Consider the following 22,133-nt stretch of genomic DNA (forward strand, 5'->3'; position numbering starts at 1 on the left):
GTCTTCAGACCCGCCTGTTCTATTCTGAATTTAATTAATCACCTTCAAATTGTGGCATATGGCCTTCTGAATAGTGCAGATTTTTGTTGACGTCACAATGAGAGCTGAGCATGTCCTCTCCGGTCAAAACGCCTCTGTGAGCTCAGATAAGGAGGGGAAATCATGCTGTTCTCATTCACTGTTAGTATACCGAAGAAAGGCAGTGCTCTCTAATCATTAAGAGAGCACTATCTGATCAAATCAACTTGTATTCTCCAAGAAATGTTGAACCATGGAGTTGGAAGCTGCCACAGGAGTGGATGAATGTGATCGAAAACATCGGATTTAAGACCACTTTCGGGGACGATTGTGAAACCAGAACTTATTTGTCCTGCAACTTTCGAAGCACCATTTATTTCCTTTTAACCCAAATCTTGAAGTATTTGTATGTCATTATCCACTTATTTATTTATTCCAACCATAATTATGACTTAATTGTCCCCTTTAGCAGTTATTTTGAACCTAAACACATTTGTTGCCTTAATCTTTCCTAGTTGTTTTGATGCCTAAACCTTTGTAAGCAGAGGGTTTGTAACGTGAGAGCAATAAAAGCTCTTACTCAAAATGTACAGAATTAAATGTTCCTATTATCAATGTATCGCAGCAGAAATGCCTCTTTTACTCTGAACCAAGTGAAACATTAAAAAGGAAATTAAGGTTTTATATAACCTTGGTCTTTTCAGTCGTAGTTTTGGCCATGATGTGTATTTGTAACGGTAAATGTGTTTCTTTCCTTGTCTTACCTTGTTGCTATGATGTCACAGTTATTAGATCTTGGCAATTACTCTAGTTAATACACTTATGTCATGGCCAATAAAAGTGTGCGACTACACACGAGAACTGTGTTTATCTTGATTAAAATCACATGCAAATGACCCAGAGCTGTTATAAAATAATCACACACACTTACGCAGGTATATGACGCATCCGTTTTATCTTGATCGTGTTTATAAAGTACAGGTTGGATTATGACAGCTCATGAATCTTATTTGTCTGTGCCTCCTTTCCAACTTGATTTAGCAAAAAGCAGCATTTAAGGTTTCATTTTTTAAATACTTAGGGGTGCAAATGTTGTTATATCACTATTGACAATGCGATGGGACCATTTATTATGTGACAGAGGAGAACTAAAACACATTTTTGTATACATTCAATCATATTAAGATTTGTGTTACTTATTTTCATCATCATTGTCCAAATTAAATGAAAAAAGGACCCCATCTGCTTCTGGTTGCAGTTTGTGGTCCTGTGTGTTCACACGGTGTCGCTCTGCACCATACAGACACCATATGATTTGTGTGTTCCTTTGTTCAGGTATTGTTGTGATGCTTCCCTATGATTGGCGCAGCTGTTTCAGAGCGATGAGCCCAGAGATGTGTCTGGCTGAGAGTGTATGTATTAATCATCACACACTCCGATTCCCCAGCCCTTTTGCACTTTGCACTGGCGCACATACGTAAACCAAAAGAGCAGCCGCACTTTTGAGACGCCTACACAATCCATGCTAATTAGCACTACAAACAAAGTGGAGCTGAGGTTGAAGGAAAAGTCATTCGTTTTGCATAAAAACAAAGAGTTCATGGAAATCTGTCTACCACATATTTCAGGCTGGACCAAAGTAGTGGGCCAGCTGGTTGACTAATGCCAGGAGCAAAACACACCAAACATTTTCTGGTTGGAACAATCTCAACAGGGAAAGGCTGGTTTCCTCTTGTCCCTAGTGTAAAAAGGTTTATACAAATATGAAATTTAGGAATACCATTTAGCAATCTGGCATCAACATCACTCCTAATGTTTCTGCTAGTGTTCCAACTGAACATCTAATCAATTTAATGGTGAATTCATTTATCCTAAAATCTATCAACGGATCTATAATATAATCTTCAGCTGAGCCCAATGTGAGCGGCAGATGAAAAAGATGGAAAAAGACGGAGGAAAACGAAGCGAGATAAACAGACAGATGGAGCAGGTTGCCAGCCAGCAAGCCCGCCATACTGTTGTGTCTCTTTATATAACTCTTTAAAAGAGGCACATCCCTTTCTCTCCTTTCTTCATCAAGACTAGGTCTCTTGCTGACCCCGTCACAACATGCTGCTAAAACTTTTCTAAGAGGATGCGGAAGAACTTTCCCGCTGTATCTTTGTGCTCTTGATTTAAGAGATAAAAACAAACATGAATATGGGTCATTCTCTTAGGAATACCTGAATAATTTAAATCGCAAAACTATTGATACTCAATCTGGCTGCCAGGAATTAAGATCAACACTTAATCACTAATGCGATTAAATGGAAGGACTTTGTGCTACTAAAGGAGTAGAGAGAAAAAAACTCTACTTTACCCATTTAACATAATCCGTCAAATCTCTCCTTAAGCACCCATTGTTCCTGTCCTGCATTTAAGAAAACCGCAATCTTTGGAATGACACAGTTTCCTCATTAGTGTGCATGCACATAGAAAGTGAACACATTTCTCAACTCACTCAAGCATAGCTTTAACTATTGATCGTTGCATATACAGTACTGTAAAGGTCATTCATAACTGTCATATATAACTCAGTGTTAGCCTGGCGCCAGCCATGCGAGCAGAAGTAATTCAGCCTTGTACTGTGCTCTTTACGTTGCCATGTCTCTGAGGAAAGCTCTGTTAAATAATAACACCTTGTCATTTTATAAAGGTATTCTCCATTACGCTGGAAGACAAAGAAGAACTAATTCAAGAGTGCTCCGTTCTTCTCCCAGCTCTGGACCACTGACTAGATGGGCTAGGTAATGAGCTGAGCTGGCCACTTAGGAACTTGTGTATGCTGATAAAGTGGACGCCCCAGCTAAGACCCCCAAACCACAGATGTGTTCCTACAACACGTACAGCGGCATGCGGCAAGGTAAGCTGCGCTGCCCCTGCTGCAAAGCACTGTTCACTCAGTGTTAATGAATCAATCAATTTATCCCAGATAAATCACAGCCAACGCCTCGCAACGGCGGACTGTCACCATGATGAATTCCTTCATTTCATGTAATAAGCTGGCTGGGAAGTGATTTATCCTTGGTGCGCAGGCGGCTATATACAGCAGTGGACAGAGGCGAGAGATACAAAATGAAGTGTAATATGTCATTGAAATATTTCCCATGCAGTCTGTGAATAAGGTTGAGCTGCAGGAAAAACACTTTGGTCCAAAATTCAGTCGATTTCAAAAGATTTCACTCAATCTCCGAAGCAGCCAGTTGGGATACTCGGTTGAATGGCCGCTGTTTTGCGAAGCGCTCCCCGAGCCGCTGCGGGCCGGACCATATTTCCTGACATCACCATATAGCTCTCTGACATCTGGTCTGAATCATGCACTGAGCCTATTTAAGACTCGTGTTCTCACCACTCCTTATATTACAGAAAGAGACAAAGATAAGTGGGGCTAAGAACTACATTCTAATGCTATTGATTGCCTCGGCTCTGCCCTCTTTCAGGGCCAAGATTAAGAGCTGTTGTGATTTTTTTTAAATGCAGACCTCCTCTCTGGTTGTTGGAGACACTGCGTGCTAATCAATTTAAACCACTGCTGAGCTCAAAGCATCCTGCATAACAATCCCCTCCCAGTTTGTGTAAAGGGATTATTGTGAGCGTTGGGATTCTGTGAGGTTAAATGTTGCTATTGCTAAACTGCAGTCCATCCACCATTATAGCCACACATAACTAAACGCAGGGCAAATTCAATATTCCAGTGAGTACAAGTATGACTTTAGAGGTATTTTGATCACCACTTTGTAAACCGGATGAGTTATTTTGTGTACAATAAGAGATTTTAACTTGGCCAATAAATAATAATAATAATTCCTTACATTTATTATAGCGCTTTTCCAGATGCTCAAAGCGCTTTACAAATACACATTACACGTATCATACATGCAATGGTCATGTACTGTGGACAATACCCACAGGAGCAAGTTCAGGTGAAGTGTCTTGCCCAAGGACACAACGGCTTTACAGACGCAGCAGCGGCGGGTTTCCCCCCTTGATCTGATGATCATTGCACAGCGCACTGCTAGTATCATACATGTACTGTGGACAATACCCACAGGAGCAAATCCGGGTGAAGTGTCTTGCCCAAGGACACAACGGCCTGACGCAGTGGCGGCAGGAGCGGGTTTCGAACTGGAGTTCCCCAGCACCCCCCTTGATCTGATGATCAGATGCACAGACCACTGCGCCACCCGTCCCACAAAAGATTTGAAAAGCAATATAAGACAATCAATCGGAAATGAGTAATTATCGTAATGGGTAATTATGTATGAATAAAAAGGGCTGCATCCATAATCATTAATCATATTTATATTAACATTGCTAAAAGATTTATACTAAACAAACCCCATTGGTGATTCCATTTGTTGGAATGGGAAAGTGCTCGCGGCATTTTTCTCTCTCTGTTCCACATATCAAACTATCCCCCACTTTAATTCATTAACAATCTATAAGAGTGAAAGTAATAAAAGTATTTCACACTTTTCTGCAGAGTGAGATAATTGGAACGGAGACATTAGGTGGCAAGTGGTCAGCAAATGAAAATAATATGACTTTGTGAGCACTTTTAAAAGTTGGTCCGGAAGCCTTTTCCCCGACTAATCTGTTTCAATTAAGCTGCAGAGCGGGGACCCTTTGTGTGCCTCTCCAGAAAATGAATGCTTGTGAAAATATCCATGGTGAAGCCTTAACTGTTTGTCCTACAGAAATAGGGTGTTTTAAATAGATATGGCTTTCATTAAAGTCACACTGAGGAACAACTTTTTTTAAATGTTCTCAAACAGAACTCAAAGAACAAGTCCCTGAAGTGCAGCAGAGCCTCTTACCACCACCTTTATGGTGCTATCTGATAATTCATTAAAAATAAACGAGATATTCGTTGAACTTATGTGCTGTAGAAATCGAAAGGTGATGCAGGAGGCTGTTATTTAACGACTTATGGAGGGTGATAATTAAGAAGATGTCACCGTTTGTTACCTTGTCATCAGTATTTGTGCGCACTTCACTGTTCATTTCTGTGTGTGTGAGCATGTGTGTGAGAGTAAATCCGAGACCTCTCATCTCTTAATATGCAACTGAGGTCTCATTTGAGTTCAAAAGTCACCATTTAATTATACCGCGGAAAATACTTAATTTTCAATTATGACGGCGCTGGGGAGCTCACCTTGGAAAAGGACGTCTCAAAGACAGGTGGACGGGGGCCCCTTCTAACCTTTTCCTTTTTTTTTTTATAACACTTGAGTTTGCCAGTGTGGTTCATTTGCATGGGGCTGTGGTCTTATGAAGGTCTCATGTTGGTGACCCTTTTTAGTTCTGATTTAGTGATCATGTTGCAGGGATAAGCTCCTGGCTGCAAAGGAATCTGCCCTTTCACTGCGGCAATTAGCACACACAAATATAAACACAAAAATGCTCCCTAGAAAACATACTTCTTCCTACTATTCCGTTTTTTTGGCACGACTAACTCACATGTGACTCATTTTCTGCAGGTAAGGAGTGAACTAAAATAACTAAAAGATAACCGAAAGTAATGCAAGAAATGCTGCCGCAGTATAAAAGGTCCCGACAGTCGGTTGAGTCATTATTCACAACATCATTTTCCCTATGGGAGGTTACCTGCAGTGGTGACAAAAGTATAATATCCCATGTTTAAATTGAAGTGAAATAAAGCGACTGGAATTCAAACACTAAGTGGCAAGTTTGACAATGTTCTAGCATCTGAATCCAGAGGCACTGCCACAATAACAGAGGCACTAATGTCCAAAGGCCGAAAGTCGTAGCTTTTAATGAGGGTTTGATTTCAATACTGATCCAAGACGTTTATAAAAAAAAATCTCCTGCAGAAAAGAATTATGCAAAATGGCCCATTTTATGTTGCCTGAAATCTTGTTTCAGAGTGGCAGCCAATAGACAGCACTTGGCAGGAGGCTTTCCTCCCAGCAGTTGGCATCGCTGAGACCGAGCTGTGGGACAGTCTCACAACACAATGAGAGATGAAATGGCAGGGCTCACAGCCTTGTTCACTTTCCTCTTCCTCCCTGTCTGTTTCTCTCACTCGCTCTTTCGCCTGAACACTCTACTTCAACTGAAAGCTTCCTTTGTTCTCGGAATAGAAGAGCGGCTGCAGGTTGAAAGACATTTTCTTCGTCTCAGTTAGAAGATGAGCCTGTTTCTGGCATTGCTAGCATCTTTCTTCTGAGAGCAGGTACAGTATTCGAGTGCTAACTTTATTTTCACATTTCCATTTTCCCAGACGCAAAGATCCCCCTCCCAAAAAAAATATTTTTCCCAACTCTAAAAGCACCACCAGACCGTTTCACCAATCCCGCTCAGATGTTTCCGACAAAGAAGTAGAACAAAAAGCAGTGAGGGTTGAAAGAACAGGAGGGTATAGAAACTTTTTTACCATTGAATGCAATTTCCTTTACACCTTTTTGTTCGATTCAAATGCAGCTCATTTATCAGGCAAAACTACCTGCCAAACAGGAGACAAAGTACACAATGAGAAAATCCCCACAGAGTTACAGAGACGAGGAGGAAGGGAAGGGAGGAAGGCAGCAACCAACCCCATTTCCAGTCTGCAAAACTCTCTCTTCTCTTTAAAAAAAACCACCTACACTCAAACACCCACAGTGGTTTCTAAGGTGACATCCGCCTGCATCATCAAGGCAACCTGCACGGAAACAGGAACATAGCAGCGGTCAATGAAGCTGACTAAGGTGTTCAGGCTTTCAAAATAGAAGCCAACACAGGGTGGGTGTATTTATTCATGACATATGCAGTATATATATTAAAACATGCATATTAATGATTGTTTAAGTAATAATAGTCCATGGCTGTTCTTTTGTTATTTATCAGCCGTTAGGGTTAGGTAGGTTGAGATATACGCAGGTCTATCTTAAGACCATTCTCTGGTGTAGTACGTTAGAAAATAAATCGCTGTGATCATTCCTCCTCCATATTAGCCATGGAGTGATCCCTTTCTTGTGCAATATGCTGTAAATATGCCTGAAGCAAGGATTTAAGAAATACACTGGCTGCTCCAAAGTGGCCAAAAATGGTTTAAACCCTCTCAATATTCAGAAAATATACACAAAACATGACCTCAGTTTAAGCTACAAGTATGTCAGTAAGAAGTAAGTATGTGCTACTCACTGGTTGCATTGGGAAGGGATCCCTGCGTGGCCAGAATAAAGAGGAATAATGCTTTCCCATAACTGTACATTTGGCATGCCAGTGGTGTATTAAGACAAGCTTGAAAACAAAAATCCAAATCTCATTGCAGTGACTTTTGCTGACTTTATTTTTACACCATCTTTACTCTCAGTTTCTGATTGAAGCTGTACGCCAGCTCTCATTTGGAACACATTTTCCTCTGAAGAAGAGCTCTACTGAATACACCAGCTGGCACCTTACCAAACATTTCCAGTATGTACAATATAACCTGTTTTGCTTCACTTTGCTCAAAATTGCATTTTTAAGCCAAACAATTTGGAGAATGTGTGTATTCTTCTGGGAGCCGGGAATTGCCAAATGTGTGTGTGTGACTGAGCAGACTGTTACTAATTTTCTTTTTCCTGTTCTCACCAGTTCCCTTTCTTTATTGGCAGAGGAGACCTTGAGGCTGTGCTTTCTCTGTAGCGCCTTTAGACGACCTAACCGCACCTGGATGTGGCAGCTGTCTCTGATATTTCAAAACGGAAAGAAAGTGGAGCAAGGAAAAGAGAAAAGGCATGCATCGAGCTGTAGGCTAAAATTCACCACTTACTGAAAGTGTCATGATTTGCATACACCTATGAGATACCCATTTACACTAGACTTCAAAACTGCCTTTTTTCTGTGTGTAGACCACAGGGGTGTGTAATTTACAGAGGTAGGGGGTCTGGCAACTGACCACTGGCTTCCTCTCTCCCATCGCATCAACTACAAAATTCTGGTCCTCACCTACAAAGCACTCCACCATCTGGCCCCCCCTTATCTCACAAACCTGCTCACTCCTTATCAACCCCCACGGTCCCTCAGATCCACCGCAGCCGGACTCCTATCCATTCCCACATCCACACTCTGCAGCTTTGGGGACAGAGCCTTCTCAGTGGCAGCTCCTAGGCTCTGGAATTCCCTCCCCCAAGATCTCCGTGACTCTGAGTCCCTCACAGTCTTTCAGTCCCGCCTCAAAACACATCTTTTCAACTCTGTCTACCCATAAGCCCCCCCCCTGTCAATCAACTTGCCTTTTTTTTTATTTTTTTTATTTTACTATACTTACTTGTTTGCCTGTCCTTGTTTGTCTACCCTCCCTCATACTGTAAAGCATCTTTGAGTTGTGAAAAGCGCTATATAAATAAAATGTATTATTATTATTGACAAGGCCAATTGGACCACAAATTGAAAAGCACTATTACTTTAAATCAAAGCAAATAGTTTGAGTACAAATGAGAGAAGCAGCAAGGATGAAGGAGACGTTTCCCATGGAGGTTTATCACTTTGTGGTTTAATTAGAGATCAAACCGTACTTTGGATGACGGGCAGAGAAGGGTCGATGTGGTGTGAGATAGAGGGAGATGCTGAGCACAGGAACTCTTTGTGCTTGTTTTCGAGGCAGAAATGGCAAGGCCTTGTTTGTTCCGGATTAATCAGCAATTGTCCTACAGTTGAGAGCGGGAATATTTATTCTCCAGACAAGCTGATGGCAGTAATGATGATAATAATAACAACAATAACAACGGTTGAGTCTCTCGGGAAAGCCCTTTCTCTGGGCATTTCTTCAATAATTACATGATGCATACCCATAATTCAGCACTAATGTGTTTAGAAAAATAGCGGGGGCTGAGAGGTAGGTTACACAACAGAGAGAAGCTGAAGGCTGAAAATAAACCAGGCAGAGCGAACATGAGGCTGCCCGACTATAGTGGCTTTGTGTATTTAAGAGATAAACCAGCAGAGAGGCAAAAATAATAATCCCACTGAGACATGGGTGGTCCTAGAAAATTCAAATGATGTTGTTAGTTCCTGTGGAACCCACTCAGGAACTCACAACCCTCCATCCGTACTGAGGTGAGCCCAAATGGCTCTGACAAGTGCGCTTGTTTTTATCTCTTTATATGCTTGGCTTCTCCAGCTTTGTGATTGATGCAAGCCTTTCCGAAGCAGCAGCTCTCATTGTTTTTTAGACCGCATACCTGAGTTATGAATGTTTCATTCAGGAGCCTAAATATGAACCGGCCGGGTGAGAGCCTCTCAAGAGCACTGAGGAACGGAAGACTCATGCATGCAAATAATGGCGTTCAAGAGGTTGGAAGACAGAAAGAGCTTAATAGCAAGAAAGACAAAACAGGCAGGAAACACATCATCAATTCATTGGCTTTGGAATATCTTCCTTCTGCACTCTCTGTCAATCACTTGCAATTCTTGTTAGCAGCAAGGAGAAAATGCACGACAAGCTTAAAAAAAAAACAGAGAAATCACATAAAACAGTTTCGACAAAAGCAGCACAGCAATATATCCGTCTTGCTAACTCGGGAGACGTGGGGAATAGTGTTTTGCGGCAAGGACACGCTGGCCTGTCGTATCTGAATTTAGGCGAGATGTATCAATACAACATGTGCTGCAGTGGTGGCCGACAACACCTCCTGTGTCCCACTGTAAGGTCTGCACAATGGGAGATCTGACCCCCCCCCCCCCCGGCCATCCCATGCTGAGGTGAGAAGGCAGCCCGGGGACATCAGTGTCAGGAGGAGAAGAGATTAAAAGAGCAGTCATCCATGTGCTAACAAATCCACAGCGAGAAAGTGATACATGTTTGGTACACGGGCTGACATGAGTGTAGGTAGGATATGTGTTAGCGGTGACATGCCAATAATTCAGTTTCACTCTACCAACAAAACACACCTTCACCTAAACTCAATGTGACTCTGTGGCGTCAAGTCCCATCCACGCTGAATAGGTCCTCTCACCACGAGCAGATTATGATTTGTGGTGAACCGAGGCACACTAGCTGCCTAATGGAGTCGAACAGGATGGAGGAGTCTCATTCTCGTCTGCCAGTACAGAACATGGGCGGACACAGAGACTGATGGAAAGAAAGGGAGCAGGGGGAGAGGGAGAAAGGATGGAAAGGAGAGATGAACTGGAATGTCTCGAATGTTGCATTAATCACTAAACACTTTCAGCTGTAATTGGCTTAATTGAGGAGTGGTGGAAAAATATACTAAAATATGGTGGTAATGTAAAAGTAGCAATACAATAGTTTACAGATAATCTGTTACAATTAACATCCCGAACATTAAAACTTGACTTGGGTGAGAAACTATAAACCCAGATACTGTTTTTTTCTAACTTTTTTGTTTCTGTAGATTTCTTCTAAAGTCAACAGTTATCATTAGCTAAAAAGATAACATTTTATTTCATAAAACTTGTGATACAAATTACAATTGTATTATAGATGGGGTAGGTACGTTTGAGAAACCGGCTCGAGATACACTTTTTGTTATACTCCATGGAATGCTCTTAACATCCCGATAGCAATGAATATCTTAAGTGCTTTGACAAAAAATCTGTGGAAGCCGTAGTACTGTAAAAAGTAACTGGATGGCCTACCTGCCTGTCAGCCTTCCATCTGGGCACAAACTTATCTCATGCCCTCATTGGTCATGTGCGCGTTCGTGTGTGTTGGAGGAGGGGCTCTGTAAGGAAGCGGCAGATTTCTTCCGGCTGTGTATTTTCAAATTCTAGCGCACTCGAGCTGGTTTCTCCAAAATTACCTACCCCACCTAATGTATGTAATTAGGGAAATTCCATGGTGATCTATTACTCTCATGTTTTACCCAAGCGGCAAACTCTGGGGCAGAGCCGGGAAGCCCATAAGGTGTGCCACAAACTGCAGTTCATCTATTGGCCGATAAGGGCAGGCTGCAGAAAGGAGCAATTTCCATAGACCCCCATGTTAAAATGCCCAACTTTACAGCAGGAATAAACATGTTTCTACCCCTGGATGCAATACAAATTATTCTGGATATAGTTAGATTCCACCTTCATGACAATGGATTGGGGAGTGCATTTTTTTTATAATGCATCCCTTTTAGTTATATTAGGTCTTAACGCTTTTGCATAAATTAGGGCGTGGTCACCTTGAGTGACAGGTCTCTGCGGTGACAGCTGCTTCTAGCTTTCTGTCCTTCTGCTAGCTCCGTTAGCTCTGTTAGCTCCAGGATGCTACAGGGGCTTAGCTGCGAGGCTGATCCGGGGAACAACTTGAACTAGGACGTGTTTGTTGTGTTGGTGCCTGGTGGAGTATTCTTCATTTAAATATCGGACTTATCTTATTCCGCCTTGGCTCCAGAGTCTGCACAGTTACAACTGGAGTATAGAAGTATAAAGTAGCAGGAAAATAAATACTAAGGATTCTTCCACCACTGTTTTGGGATGGATCAGCATCCCCTGTGGTTGAGGCCAAACGCCTCCCATTGTGTGTGGCTCACATCCAACTCTCAAAGTGATAGGGATCAAAGGATTGCCACTGTGCGCCATAGGCGGAGTTTGACATTTGCGCTTGGGGGGGCAAACCTTTTTTACTGACGTCAGTACACAGTCCCAACTATTGCGTGGGGTGCTACGGATACAGTAGCAATAAAGCCAGCGTTCACCGCACTGAGTATGACTTTTCCACATACGAACACAATTCGTCCCGTCATGCACGCCGTACACACACACTCATATGGAAGGGGCGGTCTCTCCCCCCAACAACAGTGCATTACATCTGTAAAACATATAACTGTGCACATATTTTACTTATTTGATAACTACTATATCCCTTGGTTATTTGAACACGCTACAATATTATGAACCAGTGTCCTACTTAGTGCAGAAGTAGACGCCTTAAACGTTTTATAAATCGCCGTATATCCATTACTGCTAATTATTGTAATACAATAGCTGAATCACTTGTATGCAAAAAAAAGCGAGGGAACTTGTGTCCTTAACCTCATACGTCACACAAACACACACGCGACTACTCAATAATGAAATTATTTCAAACAAAACATGATATTATTCAGATTTGTATTGTAACAATCATTATATTACATCTATTAAAATATTGACATACGAAATATTTGTATTGGAACAGCTTTAGACGTAGTAATGCTGTAACATATTTCAATGCCCCCCCTGCCCCCCGCAAAATCCGCCTATGCTGTGCACGTACAGAGAGTCATGAAGTGATATTGTCAGCCCCACTAAGGCTCAGATCCTTGTATGCAAACGTATGGCGGAGCTCAGGACTACTGAGCGAGGGATCTACCATGTTTTATTCAAACAGTTGAAAGGCTGACATCAGTGTTGAGTAGACATTCAAAGTGAATACCAAAAACCCTGTGTCCTGGAACGCCATTTATTACATCAGCAGTCTGCATTCATTTGCTTAAATACTACTGACACAAACAAGCACACATTAAACCATACTCTCACCATGTTGTATACAGACGCCATTGTAGCTCAGAAGGCTCATAAGGATACTCCCTAAAGGTGAATTGGAGCGGAAAACAAGGCTCAGGTTTAACTGTTCTGATTAATGGCTTTCAGTGGCTTACATCACCATTACATCACTTTTTTTACCAGACACTTATTAAGTATTCATGGATCTCCAATCCCTACATTGTTAAAGTAGCCATACTCTTCCTGCTGTGTGTGCAACAATTGAAAGCGACAGTGCAAAACGCAAAAGCACACACAATATTTATATGTTATGGATAAGGGGAAGTAAGCAAATGACTGCATCTATGATACATTCTAATCAAGTGCATCATTAGGCATACATGCATTCATCATTTGGGTAAAATATTCAGGAATATATAATAAAAGTCACATTCGATGACTTATTGCAACAATGGCCTGTGTATTGGGTCAGACTGTGTTTACAAATGCACGTTTAAACACTGATAATACAAGTGATAAATAATAATAATTTCTCCCAGTCACATGGCTTGTATTTAATCTCAATGTGCCCTCCTGTTAACTGACAGTCTTGCTTTCAACCTCCTGTTGTCTTCGGGTCAAATCTGACCGATTTACTACGATCATCAATCATAACTTTTTTTGTTTTACATTCGATTGCATTAAGGCTTTATGATATCCTTCACAGTAGACATTTGAACATATACAATTGCCGATCACCACTTTCATTGAATTTTGGATGATTTAGTCAACTTTGTAAAACCCATGGTGTTCCCGGTCAAAAATGACCACCATAAAGAAAAGGAATTAGCAACCATCCGGATCAGATAAAACACACACACAAACACCCACACACACATACTCTGGATGTGTTCCCCCCCTTATGTGCCCAATCCCCCCCATGTGAATCACACCTGGCACCCACAAACACAAACACACACAGAACAATGACACATTTCCCGCTCTTATGTGCCCATCACACGTGGATCACACCTGGCACACGCAATACATGTTCAGTGTCTATTCTTTGTATATTTACTGCAGTTTTTCATGTACACCAGTAGGCTGACACAATATGTACAGTTTGAAAGGGTGTTAAATGACATTTGGTGATGATTAATGGTTTTTGTGTTAATGTAATAGCAGTTAAAACAGGACCGGTCAAATTTGACCGTGAACAACAAAGTAAGGGGGGGGGGGGGGGGGGGAACGAAGACAACAGGAGGGTTAAAGCCTGATGCCTATCAACACAGTTCACCAAGCAGTTGGTTATTCACTGCTATTAATCACATAGTATTCATCGTACACAATACCATACTGTATGGTGCATATAGTATATAACAACAATACAGGTTAAAGCATGAATGTACAGTTACTTTTACCTTTGTGCAGTTACAAGGGGCCTCATGCAGGAAGCGATATGAATAAGACGTTAGTTTGTTAGGTTATTATTATTTATTTTTTTTAGCACCCATTGATCTCTAGGATTCACCAATGTTTACGACTTTTGCTCGTCTTTTAGGCAAGAGAAAGTATAATGAGTGTTGGAGAGCACTTCGACAAAGATGGCAAAGACACATTTATATATATTTGGTTTTCACAGTCTGAACATTTCTTTTTTCCAGTGCTAGGAAACACACATTTAAAATGTGAGGAATATACGCAAACACATGAATATCCGGCAGTTGAATTATTATATGTTTAAAAACATTATAATATTTTGATGGTTACATTGGTGGGCTTAAGAAATACTGTTGGTCCATTACTAAAAGCACCCTTGGAGTATAATGTAATGTGCGTTTGGCTTTTGAATGGCTTACATGCTGTTAGAAATGTTCTTTGATTTTACTGCAACGGCCAGTGCTCAGGAAAATCACATAAACTTGTTTAAGTTTATTTAACAGTGCCTCTTTTTTGTATTTGTATAATACACCTCATTATTTGTGTGTAAATATAAATGGTAAATGGACTGTACTTATATAGTGCTTTATCCTGTCTTTACGACCCCTCAAAGCGCTTTACATACTACATGTCATTCACCCATTCACACCCATTCATACAGAGCAGTACCACTTGCTCTAGGACCTAACATTCACACACATTCACATACCGTTGGCCACGCCATCGGGAGCAACTCAGGGTTAAGTATCTTGCCCAAGGATACATCGACATGTTGGCTGCACGGGCTGGGATCGAACCCACAACCTTCTGGTTGAATGACGACCGCACTCCCTCGCAGCCACATATAGTATATCATATCTAAAACTTGGCCATATGGCTCCAATTTATAATGAAGCAGGTGTTCAGCCCACCTGGGTAAGAGCAGATTTGGATGGTTGGAAATGTTACGTGCATCTGGAGAAAAGTGAGGGAAAATATATAATGTAAATAAAGACAATATAGCTGCATGAGGCCTGGAGTGCCGTATTAAATATTAGTATACCTGTGGGCAGGAGCTTATTGTTCTGTGTGGGCAGTCAGCGTATGGCGAGTGCTGTTTAAAATCAACATGCAGCACGACGAACCCTCTCTCCTCTGCAGGTGAGCGACTACACATCTGGGACGTGGTGATGTTCAGTGGATGTGTGTGTGGGGTGTGGGCGGTGGGATGGAGATCACCACAATTCCACCACATGTATACCACAGGAAGGCGAACAGGCAACTAATGGCCAGACATATGCTCATAAGCATGTGGGCAGTGTTCTTAAACAAAAATGTGGTTGTGTGAGAAATTAACCAGCATATAGATTTTAAAAGCTGGCAACACACACTGTTTATGGAGTTTAAGTCACCTACAACTCTGACTACTTTTAAATCCAGGCTGAAGACTTTTCTTTTTGTCGCTGCTTTTAATTGAACTATTCATATCTTAGACTGCACTGTAACTTTTATCCATGTACTTTTTTCTTTTAATGTTTAATTGACAGCACTGTAACTTTTATCCATGTATTTTTTCTTTTAATGTTTATTTTATTAGCTTTTCTTTTTAATGACTGATTTTAAATGCCATTTTCTTAATCTCTTTCATTTTTTGTAAAGCACTTTGAATTGCCTTGTGTTGAAAAGTGCTATATAAATAAACTTGCCTTGCCTTGCCTTACAAAGATACAAGAAAGTATAGATAGATAGAAGAAAGATTTTGTATATTTTAGATTAGAGATGCAGTAACAGGCAACAATTCTGTTCTTGGTATTTTAGTCTGCGGTGTCAAATTGCAGAGCTGAAGAGTCAAAATGAGAAAATTAAATTAAAATAAATTCTATTAAAAATGAACAAAAACATATTATGGAATGAAAATGAAAGATGTGAGTCATTCATCCACACATTTATTTTACAAGACATATTTTCTTTTCACAGTGTTATACAAACTGAACTTGCTGTATAACACTTTAAGTGCACAGATGGCTCTTTAACAGGGCTCTTAATTAAAAGTGGACTGCAGTAGTCAATTCTAAAATCACAACAATAGCCCCAAATATTTCTCTGTGTCCACCTTCAATGCTTGACAAAACTGGCTACTGAAACAGTTCCATTGCTTAAAATGAGCTGAATAAATAACTGTTTTAAAAAAAAGGCACTTAATGCTTTTGTTAGGGAGACAACCGCGGCAAAAGAACAGGAAATAGAAAAGAGGAAGATCGGCATTGATCAAAAAACACACAACCACAAACAGGCAACCAGAGCAAATTGTTGATTTTCTGGGAAATTATAACACATGAATGGTATCTTTTTACCCCCCCAACAACAACCTGTGTTCCTTTTATCCATGCACACCAGCTGTTACCTTGGCTGTACACACTGTACTCAGGTGAGCAGATGGGAGCATAATACACTTGCTACCCATCTTCTGCTCGGGAGGATTGTTATGGTTCTGTTTCTTTATATTCCTCTGCCCTGTGTCAAAATGACCGGGGGGAGTCAATTTAAGAGGTAAGGGTTGGACTCTTGGGACTGCTTGAGTGCAGAGATAACCCACTGATTGACAGACTATACTTAAACCTAAGAGCTTGTACACACAAACACACACCAAAGTGTACTGGATCCTTTTCTCTGGCTGCTCTCTGGAATTATGGGTAATTCTCAGCCCACTGACCTCTCTTTTCCTTTACCTCTTGGGGCTGCGAAAAATAAACCTAGAGGACTCATGACCACTCTGTCTTAGCTAAAACTGCCAGGCCTCTCCCCAGGAGAGACCTAACATCCTCAGCTGTATACATACTGAGCCCTCCAGGTATTTGGCTTTCTTTTGCCAATATGAAAGCCCTTACAGTCATTATAAACATAAAAAGAAAACAGCAGTCAGGGGGTTAAACACTCTGCCAAACCACATGTGGGCACAGCAACAGTGATGGTGACCATGAACCTCTAAAACTCCATTTAGTCTAACTTTGCTCACTCAAGTTGGCTTCCCTCAAGCCATAAAGCTGGCTATCAGAGTGCAGTCATTAAAGGAATAACACTCGGCGAACATCAATAAATGCCCAGAAGGCTCTGGGTTCAAGTCAATCATTCTAGTCAGTTAACGGTCTCCAAACAACAGGGCAAATTCATCATAGGGCTTAATCACATTGGGCAAGTCCACACTTCGCCTCAGAACAATATCCGCTAACAACATTAGCGAAGGCCTAGTAATATGATGTGATTTCCTGCCGTCACACAAAAGTGCTGATCGATGGTAGCGAAGCGGGGCATAATTCAGAGAAACCCAATGTTCATATGGAAGTGTTTCTACCTGCTAGGGTTGTATGCGAAAGTTATACTTCTGTGCCACAAAGTAGGATTATAAAACTATGTTTGTAACCATGCAACGCTAAAATGCCACTCAATAGTATGTCTTACAAATGTTGGTACATTGCTTTAAATTCCTCTATTTTTGCTCTTTGCTGGAAGTGAAACTAATATGTTTTTTCTCCTGAATGAAAAATAGTTTCTGGGGTCAAAAGATTCAATTAACCTTCAAGAAGAAAAGCATCATATAGAAAAAAAGAAGAAAAGGAACCCTTCGGTGAACCCATGGATGCACTCACACACAGAATGCAGTATTGTCTCCATCTGAATTGCGCCTGGTAACAGCGTCTCCCGCCCTTCCCCCCAACCCTCTTTTCTTCTCGAGTCACATGGGTGGACATCACTTGTGGCAATAATTTCAGGGTTTGCTGATGGATTCTAGGAAGCTTAGATCAACAGATCCCAGATATATCTTCAATAACACAATATCCACAAAGATTTCAACCAAAGCCGGGGCAGTGAGCCAAGACATTATATTGTAACCTTTCTGTCATTGTTAAAACCTACATCATTGGCAATTAATCTTTTTCAGAAATATAACTGGATTCAAGGCACGGCAGTGTATCATCAACAGTAAAAACCACTTATAAACATGTTGTCACTGAGGCACTGATCTGTGGGTTGCAGCAATAACCCACAGATCAGTGATTTTTATGAGAAAATCAACCTTTCCAGTGTAGACTTATGTTAGAAGAATATCACTCGTCACCGGCTTGAGCTTCAATATCAGGATACATGTATTTATTAATCCTTGCAAGAATGGAAGTAGTCATCACATACAGAGCATTTGGTACAACTAGTTCCTGAACATTATGTTTTTATTTTTCTAGTCTTGTTGTGGTCATTTAACATCTTGCCAAGGACAACAGTTGACAATTAGCCTGCTGGCTAATACTGGCTCATTTACAGCAATGTGGATTAATGTGCACTGTCCTTTAAATAAATAAACTAAACTAAAACAGTGTCCTTCAGATGCTGATATACAAGAGAGGGTGTTATTCAGTCACAAGATGCAGGAATCCCGGTTCAAAGCAGTATACAATGTTTTGTTTGGATTAGCTAAGACCCACGTCAGAAATGATCTTGCTTGTCATATGTCTATCTCCATAGCCCTTCTCTTGCGTTAGGTCATACCCCCCTTCCCATGCTATTTTCAGTCAAAATTGACCGGTGTGTTTTGCACAGTGATATCTCTGGAACCCCTTATCCAATTTTGATGGTTGACATCTCATTTGAACAGTCAAAGCAAGTAGAATCAAGGGGTGACAGACAGAATGACACCAGGGGTGAATTTCATATTATTTCTTCAGTAAGTTCAAAGATAGTGCTTATTTTACATTACTGTATATTATAAAAATGTTTGCCATGTAGGCTGTATTTACTGGAGATTGAAATGCTTTAGTTAGTGTTGTAGCTGAGATTCTTCCCGTTCCAATGATGTACGGGATGTATTGATTTGATACAAGCAAGCCAGTGTTTCATGTCATGGTCCGGACCCACCGGTGGGCCCATCAAGTTCAGTATTCACTGTGATGAATATAAAATAAGACACTGATACTGTTTTCCTCAACGACCATTTATTGAAAGAGAAATATACCATAAGAGAACGTGCGTGTGTGTGCGTGTGCGTGTGCGTGTGCGTGTGTGTGTGTGTGTGCGTGCGTGCTCACGTGTGTTCACGCACATAGTTGGCAATGCAAAATTGTGGAATGTCACCTCGGGCTTCTATCTCAGGGACCTCTCCCTCAGGTGCCTCTTCCTGGTCTGTTGTAGGCTCATAGTCTGGATCGCTGTTGTCTTCCATTTCTGAGGCATCTTCCTCTATCTACTCTTCATCTGGTTCAATCTCCTCTTCATCTGGTTCAAACAATGTGTCCAGAGCCTCTCGTACAGAAAATCGCCTAATCGGTCGTCTGCTCATTGTGTCAATGAGTCAAATGTGAGCAAGGCACAAATATAACTGCTTGAGAGCCAGTAAGGGAGGCGCATTTGGCGCGAGAAAGTGGGAGGTTTGTGTTTCTCGAGGGGCACAGAGCTCTCATCTGTGAGAAGGTATGATACATTGTATCATACAGCGCGAGAAAGGGAGAGGTTCCCGTAACGTGTGTGTATAGATGTTTTCCATCTGCAGGATGAACATAATACACTCATACCCATTCATTTTCTATGGCGGTCAATTCTGACCGAAAACATCATGGGTGTTTCACTGTTGCCTAGTGTGGAGGATAACATAAGGTATTGAGGCAATTGGATGAAAAACACAATATTTATGATTAAAACAAGTCATTCGGTCACTTTTGACCCGAAATGCAAGAGAAGGGTTAAAGGCTGAATCATCATGTTAATCATTGTGACATAGCTATCATATCCCTAAAACAGTGTCCTGACTCCTGACGCTCTTCTGGGTAATCATACATCGTCATGTACACATTTACAGTTGGGCATTTCATCATGTCATCATGTGCTACTCTGATATTGGAAGAGTACATTCAGAATTTTCCCAACAACTTAGATTTGTATTTGAGCTGACATTTGTATCAGAGACATTTAATCATTATCTTGAGGTTTTATATATATATGGTGGCTATCTTTATGTATCATCTACTCTATTAGTTACACTCCATTCTGCTTGGCCATGTCGCCTATCAGATGTCTAGTCCTGTGCTGAGCAGTCACTAAGCGGTAACGTTTTTGGATGTTCCATGCTGGTTTGGCGTTACTGGGCTCTTGAGCGATGGGAGCCCGACACAGAGGCAGGCTGTCCGCTCTGCCACCTCACTGACAGGCCAGCAATGCTCCCCGGCTCTCTTCCTCTTCCTCTCCGACCAAACCAACAACACCTTCCAAGTGGCACCTCCATCCATATTCACAGCCTCCTGCTTCCTGTCATATTGTCCTCCCTGGCTGCCCAGCTTTATTGTCACTCAGCTGGGGATGTGTGACCAGGCAAGCTCCATCTTCTAGCAGGAGAGACCAGCAGTCCGTTTAGAGGCAATCTTACTGTGCCATGTATACAGACTCCAGAGACCAACACAATACAAGTGTGAAAACAACAGCGGGGGAACAAACCCAAAATGGTGAAGAAAAAAAAAGGGCCAGAAGAAAGCTGACAAAGTAAACAAAGAAAATATGTTTTTCCTCTAACATTCTCCACAGCTGTTATTAGCTGTGGCTCCATGCAATTACCACGTTATTCTGGAAAATGAAAAACATTACAGCACAATACACCGCCACATCATAGCCACTAACACTTAGGTGAGCACATTACAGTATGTTAGACAGCATAATAGGCTAAACCTTCAAAACAAACTCAAAACAAAGAAAAACAGTATGTGGGATTTATTCTATCATCTTGCTCTTAAATGCTGATGTAGGGAGCAGTGTGGTGCAGGACATCCCTGCAGCTTGTGTCCGAGTACGGCTGCCCTCTGATGGTGGTCCCATGCTGGGCGCTGAGCATTACTGTCCAGACTCCAGCCGATGTCCCTGGACAGCCTCTGATCAATCATGCTAGCTCATTACCCTGCAGACAACCGTAGACTGTGGGGTACCACCTTGGATTCACCTTGGGTATTCAAAGCAACTGTTTACACTCTGGCCTTGTTTAGACCGCCACCTAAAATCAATTTTTCGACTGATGCAGATTCACTGTTAAGCCTTGACTGCAAAAAAAAAGAAAATATTTTTGCAAACTGAATCCAAATGATGACGTTTGAAAGTAGTATGAAAGGATGACCAGAATGCATGCTGCTACTAGCAGAGTCTAAAGACAAAGCAAATTCCTTGCACATGCAGCATGAGTTGACATGTGATTGTTGAGGGGGTTCAAAGATAGACCTCCATTTCTCATGTTTTTGCTGAAAAGTTCATCACTAGCATAGTTGCTGACTCCTTACTCATTATACCAGCAACCTGTGCAAATAGGTTGATGATGTATGTACACACATAACTGTTCTAATCAATGGCAATCAACATTGTGAACAGTCTTACGTAAAGATCTGAGGGTTTGTCCAAAGTCTGGATCTTAAGAAGAAGATGTGGTTTGTCCTAATTATACTCATAATCTTCTGAGTAATTGCTGTAAGGCTTATGGTAATTTTACCAAAAAGACTGCTGGCCGCTCTCTGCCTAATCCAGCTCTGTTCCTGGGCCAGGTATCTGTCAGCTCCAGCCCGGTCAGCTGGCAGCTAAAAGCACCGTGGCAGAAAGGGGACCCAGGTAGTTCACCTGGGCACTGGGACTCACATCCATCCATCTCCAGCACTGAGATGTAAGGCAGAGGTGTGACAGAGGCCTGTCAGACCTCTGGTGGAAGGGCAGCCTTGATGGAGGGTACCCTGCAGCAGATGCTCATGGGCATGAATCTTGTACTGGTCAAATTAAACCAATGCTGAAAGTTGGTAGAAGACGATAAACCGAGACTGGTCTTTCTTGTTGTTTCTTGTTGTTGTAAAATGTAAATGCTCATGCATGATTCAGATTAAAATACTAAACATCAATTATAAAACTGCTAAATAAATACAGCTGTTATCCACGTCATTTCAGCTCTACTATGGGAAAGCCATTCCAGATGTCAGAAGTCAACTACATGACAACCAAACTTTTTTCACGTACAAAACATTGGAGTGAAATTTATTTCTGTTATTATAAGAAAGATTATCTAGTTCATACTGTAGCTCTAAACCAGGGGTGTCAAACTCAAGGCCCGGGGGCCAAATCCGGCCCGCGACTTCATTTGATGTGGCCCGCAAGAGATTGTAAAGAATATAATACGTTTATTATACGGTTACATGACACTTTACAGAAGCAGGTTGCCCATAAACTACATGTCCCACAATGCATCTCGT

General features: G+C 41.4%; 1 protein-coding gene across 6 annotated transcripts in view; it reads right to left on the reverse strand.

The window, feature by feature from the left end:
• Window positions 1–22,133, reverse strand: part of LOC117543804 (chemokine-like protein TAFA-1) — a 125,526-nt gene that overhangs the window by 39,276 nt on the left and 64,117 nt on the right. The window lies entirely within an intron of this gene.

The sequence above is a fragment of the Gymnodraco acuticeps genome, unplaced genomic scaffold (assembly GCF_902827175.1).
Source record: "Gymnodraco acuticeps unplaced genomic scaffold, fGymAcu1.1, whole genome shotgun sequence".
Taxonomy (NCBI): domain Eukaryota; kingdom Metazoa; phylum Chordata; class Actinopteri; order Perciformes; family Bathydraconidae; genus Gymnodraco; species Gymnodraco acuticeps.